An 8210-nucleotide genomic window follows, 5' to 3' on the forward strand; every position below is an offset into this window, starting at 1 on the left:
AATGCTGTATAAGTGTTTTAAAATGCAGATAGAGTCCACCTTGCCAACTTAATACTTATCGTTACAATTCTTTTTATGAGCATTTACTCATTGTACCAGATATTAGTATGTGCTATGACTTTAGGGGAGTTTGAACAGACAGGGTCTCATGTACCCCAGGCTGACCTTTAGTCACTATGTAGTTGGGAGATGACCTTGGACTCCTTACTCACCTGAAACCATATCTCAGGACCTGGCATGTGCCACCTCACCTGGCTTAGTATATTATGTGCTTTGGTCATATTTACCTTCTTGTCACTGACCTGTCATTGCATCTCCCATGGACTCCTTTCTCTACCCAAATAGTCACCATTATAATTTCATGTTGTGTGTATTATGTGTCATCTATATACTTTTATTGTATTTAATTATTACTGAATTTATTTATGTATGTTTGTGTGGTCATGCTTAGTTAGGGTTTCTATTGTCGTGAGGAGATACCATGACCACAGCAACTCTTCATAAGAAAAACTTTTAATTGAGGCAGGCTTACAGTTTCATAGGCTTAGTCTATTATCATCATGGTGGGAAGCATGGTGGCACACAGGCAGATGTGGTGCTGGAGAGGTACCTGAGAGTTCTACATCTGGATCAGCAGGCAGAAGGAAAAGAGAATGACACTGAGCCTGACTTGAACATATAAAACCTCAAAGCCCACCCCAGTGATACACTTCCTCCAACAAGGCCACACCTACAGCAATGAGTCTGTGGGAACCATTTTCATTCAAACCTACTACACATGCTATTCCAGAATGCACATACAGAAATCACAGGACAACTCGTGGGAGGTGGTTCTCTCCTTCCACAAGGTATATTTTAGGGATTTAACTCAGGTCATCAGGCATAGTGGTAAGCACTGCTACAAGCTAAGTCATCTCATGCCCAGGGACTGGATAAAGAGGGTTTTCATGTTTTCTTTCGCCACAACCTTACAAATATAAGTGATGTATATCTAGAGAAGATAGACTTTTTAAAATAGGGTTTCACTTTGTAGCTCAGGCTGGCCTGAACCTATTATGTAGCCAAGGCCTCCAAAGTGCTAGGATTATAGGATTATGGTCTCATGAGCTAACATGCTTAATTTAGAATGAGTCTTAAATACTTTCTGTGGAATGTATTTTTAATATATACTTCATAGTATTAAAGATAAGTCGTTCAACGAGTCCCTACTTACCCCAGTAATTTGAATATTTTATTATTTTTTTTCTTACTCCCAAGGGTAAGGAAAATCATATAGAAGCTCACTCGATTGTGTAGACTTTGGGTCTGGTTAATTTTGGTGTGAGATCTTGCATATTTACATTTTTTAACATAATAGAGTTTATAAAATTAATGTTTAAAACAGCAATAATAACAACAAAAACCTTACCCCCAAGACATTGGAAATTTTCTGTCTCCTCATTTATCACAATCTTCCCATCCTTTTCTAGAATCTGGATGTTTCTATATGCTTTCTATATGCTTTTATCAGGCTGGCTGTCATGAGCTACTTTGTATGTAGGTTTACTAACCTAAAACGGCATACTCCAAACAAGACACAAAAATGATGTGCTTGTTTTCGATGGAAGGTTCTAGTCATGACTTAATTTTTTTTTCTTTATACAAAATAGCAGATTGAATTTACAGGGTCAGATGATACCTGTGTTTCTACCTTTGTAGAAACTTTATTAGAAAATTGATAGCTGCCAAATATCATTGTAAAAACAGGCTGAATGTGTTTGTTTTATGTTCAGACAGGCTCCTGTAGGTATTGAGCTTGCGCTGATAGCTGATAATGACCTGGAACTTGGGATCCTCTTGCCTGCACCTCTGGCGTGTTGGGATTCCAGGCATGTGCATGCCTGCTTTATGCAATGCTGGAGCTCAAACCCAGGGCTTCAAGCATGCTGGGTAAGTACTCAGCCAGTTGATCTACCTCTCAGAGTTGATTGTTTTAGGGAAGTGATTTAATGACTAAGGATATTGGAGTAGTCCCTTTCTGATACTTTTAGCCTAATTTTGCTCCCAAAACAGCACTGGAAAGTTTCTTTATCTCTGTTCTTGTTATTAATAATTAATTCAGTCACTAATATAGTAATATTAATGTACTTATTAATACAATTACTATTTCTCTGGTTTTACAGTTTTACTACATGCAGTAGGAACACAGACATAAACATTTATATACTTGAACTTAAGAGTGGAACAATCAACTTAAATGTTTATAGTTTGGGGGCAGTAAGATGGCTTCACAGGTAAAAGTGCTCATCACATAAGCCTGATTGATGGTCTGCAATGAGTCTCCAGGAGAGAACTGATTCCTGAAAATTGTCCTCTGGCCTCACAAATAAGCCAGTAGTATCTCTCTCTCTCTCTCTCTCTCTCTCTCCCTCTCTCTCTCTCTCTCTCTCTCACACACACACACACACACACACACACAATATTAAAGAAAAACTAAAAAGTTTTAATTTACAATAGAATGTGAGAAAAAGTCAGCTCCAATTATTAAAATTTTGAAAATACTCAGAACTTTCACAACAAGAAAATTCTTATAAACTCCAATAAGTATTATGAGCTTATGAATTTCAAACTGAAACAACATCTCCCTGATTATGCTAAATCTCAAAAGAAGAAAGGGAATTAGTTCAAGCATGAAATTACTTCTAAACAGTAGATAGGAGATCTGTATCCCTGTAAGAATATAGTTTTGTTATTTAAAATTTACCTTTACCACCAATTTAGCCACCAAGTGGAGATATAGATAACATTAGAAATAATAATAACTGTTAAATTTTACTTGTTTAGATTTAATGAGCATTTATTGAACATCTACTTAGAACTAAGTAGTCTTAATTAATCTGATTTGCAAGACAGCTAACTAGCCAGATGTGTTCTGCATGTCTATAATTCCTATATTTGGGAGGTAAAGGTAGGAGGATTAGGAGTCCAAGCTAGCCTCAGTTACATAGGAAATTCACCTCGCCTGGGATATATGTGGCTATGTCACAGCCTGACAGACAGACAAACAGTAAATCTGTTATTCTGTTCTTGTGGGTCGAACTGTGTCTTTCCAAGTCCGTGTTCATATGTCAAAATTCCAATCCCAGTTACATCAGAGACTTATTTGGTGACTAGGCCTTTATAAAGAAAGAAATGAGTTCAGACAAATCTAATCCAGTTTGAGTTCTGTCTCTGTAAGAAGGGGAGAGTCAGGATAAAGAAAGACACATGCAAGTAAGACTTGTGACAACAGGGAAGCTGAGCCAAGAAGGTATTAACCCTGTAATGCCAAGCTTCCGGAGTTAGGTGGGAACACACTTGTCTTCTTTAACTCATTTACTCTGTGGTATTTTGTTACTGCAATCCCGGCAAGCTAATAACATACCTCTGAAGGTAATGTGTGTATATAACATTCCCATGTGGACACAATACCTCCCTAAGGTCTCCAAACTAAGAAAAGGTCATACAAGGGTTGAACTCTAGATGTTCGGATTCAAACCCAAGTTTTCTGCCCATGGTTCTAGCCCTTTATTATGATATACCCAATGACTTGAAGGATAATGGAAAATGCCCTGGGAAGTATTTGGTAGCAATATAAAATTAAACATTTAATTTAGTCTGATGAGAACTACTGTGCCCAGAAAAATCACACAATGGTTCCCCTTCTGTTCTTGGCTGCGAATTGAGTCCAGCTTGGTCTCCATATTGGCAGGTTTTGGCTTCAGCTGGGTAAGACGAAGGAGCCAGCCCATGAACATGATAGGTGGGAGGACTTTGTATTGCAGTAAATAGAGAATCAGTGGCACATGTTTCTTTGTTAGCTCATGGGGACTAAAAAGCATATGTGTGGCGGACAATTATAGCTAGGATTAACTATTCAACTTTTATATTTAGCTTAGCATTCTTTTCAGATTGTTGAAGCTGTCCCCATCCCTGCTCCCTGGTCTGTAACATATACACAGGCACTCTGCAAAGTGTGAGCCATGGTTTATTTACTTTGTTTTCCTTTACAGGGAGACTTCTTCACACATTTAAAATGATGTCAGGGGGTATATGCAACGGGAAAGGCATTCTATTTCACTTTTGGAAAAAGCATTTTTTATAATACCTTATGTATTTTTTGAAATTAAGAGCATTCAATGATGAGAATAAAATTCAATGATTCGTTTAGGCACAGTGGGGAGATGTGAGGGTATAAAGCAAGCTAGAAGCAGGGGTGAAGAGAGGGGCTAACGTAAGGGTCAGCTATTAGTTCATGAGATGCTTCTCCCCATTTTCCTCCTTCTACCTCATCTCTTAGGTCCCAGATTCAATATCTCACCCAGGGACAGATCTTCCACTCACCTGCAGACTTCAGTGATGGATCTGTTGCTCTGTGTCCCGGGCTTTGAACGCTCTTTCTAACAATCATCAAGTTTGTAGGTCCCCGCTCCACAGCCCTTTGCCTGAATAGAATGTAGCTTCTGTGTGCTTGTGATCGCATCTGGCTTGTTCACTGCTGAAGCTCCAGCACTTGGCAGACTTCCTAGGACACAGCAAGCACCCAGGAAGAGCTGAATGAATACCCCGGGAAATCCACGCTCTTGTTACCTCATTAAAGCAATGTAAATGTGTTTCTTATCATACTTTCTGAAAGGGGAGCCGGCTTCCATGACATTCTGTACCTTCACACATGGGACAGTGTCTTAGGGTTTCAATTGCTGTGAAGCGACTCCATGACCAAGGCAACTCTTATAAGGACAACATTTAAGTCTGGCTTACAGGTTCAGAGGTTCAGTCCACTATCATCAAGGCAGAAGCATGGCAGCATCCAGGCAGGCATGGTGTTGGAGGAGCTGAGAGGTCTAAATCTTGTTCCGAACACACACAGGAGAAGACTGAAGAGAGTCTCAAAGCCCATCCCTGCAGTGACACACTTAATCCAACAAGGCCATACCTATCTCCGAATAGTGCCACTCCCTGGGCCAAGCATATTCAAACCACCACAGACAGTAAACACAAATTCACAAAAATTCAGGGGTTGGCCTCTTTTCCTTGATTACTGATATTTCTTGGAGCTTCTGATCGAAGCTCCATGGAGATAGGAAGATACTGTTCTTAGTGTTCCTTCTATAAGCTAGAGCAGTGCCTGGCAGACAGGAAGTTCATAAGATGGAGCTCTAATCTCACAGACATCAAATATCAGCTGTGCAGCTATGGAAACAAAGACAGAAATATGTCGAATAAATAGTAAAGGCCATAATGTAAAGAAAGATGACACGTATGTCATACCTGCCATTGTCCGTTTCCTAGGAGTCAAGATGAGAAGGGGAATAGTCAGTGGCTTAGTTAGCGTTGTCCACAAAGAATACATGCCTTGGTGCTCACCCAAACGTTCCTACTTCAGTTCCTTTACTCGCAAATGTGAAGTTTCATAAAGAATCCACTACACAGAGTAGTGGAGGAAGTTCCCAAGAACATTCCTTCCTCCTCCTTGATAGCAGATATGGCTGATAAAAGTAAAAGCATGGCATTAAAATGTAATTATTACAAGCTGATCTTCAAGGGGCATAATACTGTAGTCTCATGTTAGAATGCCTAGTGAAGTATTCCTGAAGTCCTTTCCTGGTGGATGTTTGCTGGTGGGCTTGTGGCAGTGGGGAAGGAGACAGAAGTTTCTCGATGCTACTGTACATGTACATACCTCCAAAACTTGTTAAGGAGAAAATAAAACAGTCCACATTAAGTGTCTACTTACAGGCAAAGCTTTTTAAACAGGCTCTGGCTGTTATCTCCATGGGCTTGTCACCTAAAGAGAGTTTAATCTTGCCAAAATGTTCAGCATCATTACATCTTAGACCACCTGTTGTATCTAAGCAACAAAAATTCAGCTGAGGGGCTGGAGAGATGGCTCAGTGGGTGAAGCTCTTGCTACACAAGCACAAGGGCCTGAGTTCGAAGCCCCAGAACCCATGGAAAAGCCAGGTGTGGTGGTGTGTCTGTAACCCCCGTGGTCCTACAATGGGACAGGAGGTGGGCAAAGAAAAATAGCCAGGGGTACACAGGCCAGGTAGCCAAGCTATCCAGTAGTGGGCAACAAAGAGAGTGTCTTAAAACAAGGTGAAAGGTGAGAGAAAACCCGAGTTCTCTGACCTTTACACGAGCTGTGGCAGATGCACACCAGTGCTCACAGGAATATGCACACGTGCACATACAATCATATACATCATATGTGCATACACACATAGACACATGCTGCCACACACACACACAGCCATGCACACACATACATCCATATACATCATATGTGCATACATACACAGACACACTGCCACACACACACACACAGCCACACACACACACAAACACCATATGTACATACACACACAGACACACACAGCTACACATACAGCCACATACACACAGCCACACACACACAACCACACAGACACAGACACACACAGCCACACATGCAGAGAGCCCCCCCCCCACATACACACACATACACAGAACCACACACATACATAGAGCTACACTGCCACACACACAGACAGAGCCACTCATGCAGAGAGCCACACAGCCACACACACACATAGAGCCACACAGCCACACACACACACACACACACACACACACACACACACTATATGTACATACACACACAGACACACACAGCTACACACATAGACACATATACACAGCTACATACATCCAGCCACACACACACAACCCCACAGCCACAGCCACACACACAGCCATAGCCACACACAACCACAGCCACACACAACCACACATGCAGAGAGCCACACAGTCACACACATACACACACACACACACATGCAGAGCCACACACATACATAGAGCTACACTGCCACACACACACAGCCACACACACACAGACAGAGCCACTCATGCAGAGAGCCACACAGACACAGACACAGACACACAGACACAGACACAGACACAGACACACACACACACACACACAGAGCCACATACATACAACCAGCCACAGACATACACAGTCATAGCCACACACATAAACCCACAAATACATACACAGACACAGACACACAGACACAGACACAGACACACACACACACACACACACACACCCCTCCCCAATCACATAAACACATACTTTAAACCAGAATCAATTTTGCAATTCCTTTCTTTCTACATTTACATAAAGCGTCACTACTTTCTAGAAACTCCTATTAAACTCCACCTTGGTTGGTTTTACCAGACACTTTGCCAATAAGACATGAAGAAAATCCAAGGCTTGTTAAGTGGAGCCAGGAATTGCAAGTGGCTGTATCAGTGATCTCAACTGTCAGGATCCCCCAAATAAGAGAGGTCAAACTCCAATGCCATCGATTCCAAGGTCTCTGCTGCTACGATCTCTGTTAAAAACCTATTTGCTGCTGGGCTGTGGTGGCACATGCCTCTAATCCCAGCACATGGGAAGCAGAGATAGGCTGATCTTTGTGAGTTCAAGCCCAGCCTGGTCTATGGAGTGAGTTCCAGGACAGCCAGGGATACGCAGAAGAATTCTGTCTCAAAAAACAAAACAAGCGAACACACAATAGTCTAACCTATTTGCTCAGGGAAATCAGGCCTGGATTTGAAGTTTGGGGAAATGAGGTCCACGGCAACATCACACAAAAGGGTAGCCATGTGAATGAGAAGAAACTGCAGTCACACTCTGCCGTCTGAGGATAAATACATGAAGATATATGGCACAGATGGTGCTTTTTTAAACATTATTTTTATTTTATGTATATGGTAGTTTTGTTTATCTGTGCACCACATTCACTGCTCCCTAGCCCAGCTCTCCGTTCCCTCAGAAGACATAAGAGGGCAACAGATCCCCTGCAACTGGAGTTATAGGCAGTTGTGAGCTTCTATGTGGGTGCCAGAGATTGAACTTCTGGTATCCAGTACTTTTAAACACGGAACTATTTCTCCAGCCCCGAGAAGGGTGATTTTATTTTTAAAGAATTATTTATTTTATGTATGTGAGTACACTGTCACTGTCTTCAGACACTCCAGAAGAGGGCATTGGATCCCATTACAGATGGCTGTGAACCACCATGTGGTTGCCGTGAATTGAGCTTAGGACCTCTGGAAGAGCAATCAGTGTTCTTAGCCACTGAACCATCTCTTCAGGCCTTTGAAGGGTGATTTTCTTTTTAAGTGCAATAAAGAGTTGG

The sequence above is a fragment of the Grammomys surdaster genome, unplaced genomic scaffold, assembly GCF_004785775.1.
Source record: "Grammomys surdaster isolate TR1022 unplaced genomic scaffold, NIH_TR_1.0 958, whole genome shotgun sequence".
Classification (NCBI taxonomy): Eukaryota; Metazoa; Chordata; class Mammalia; order Rodentia; family Muridae; genus Grammomys; species Grammomys surdaster.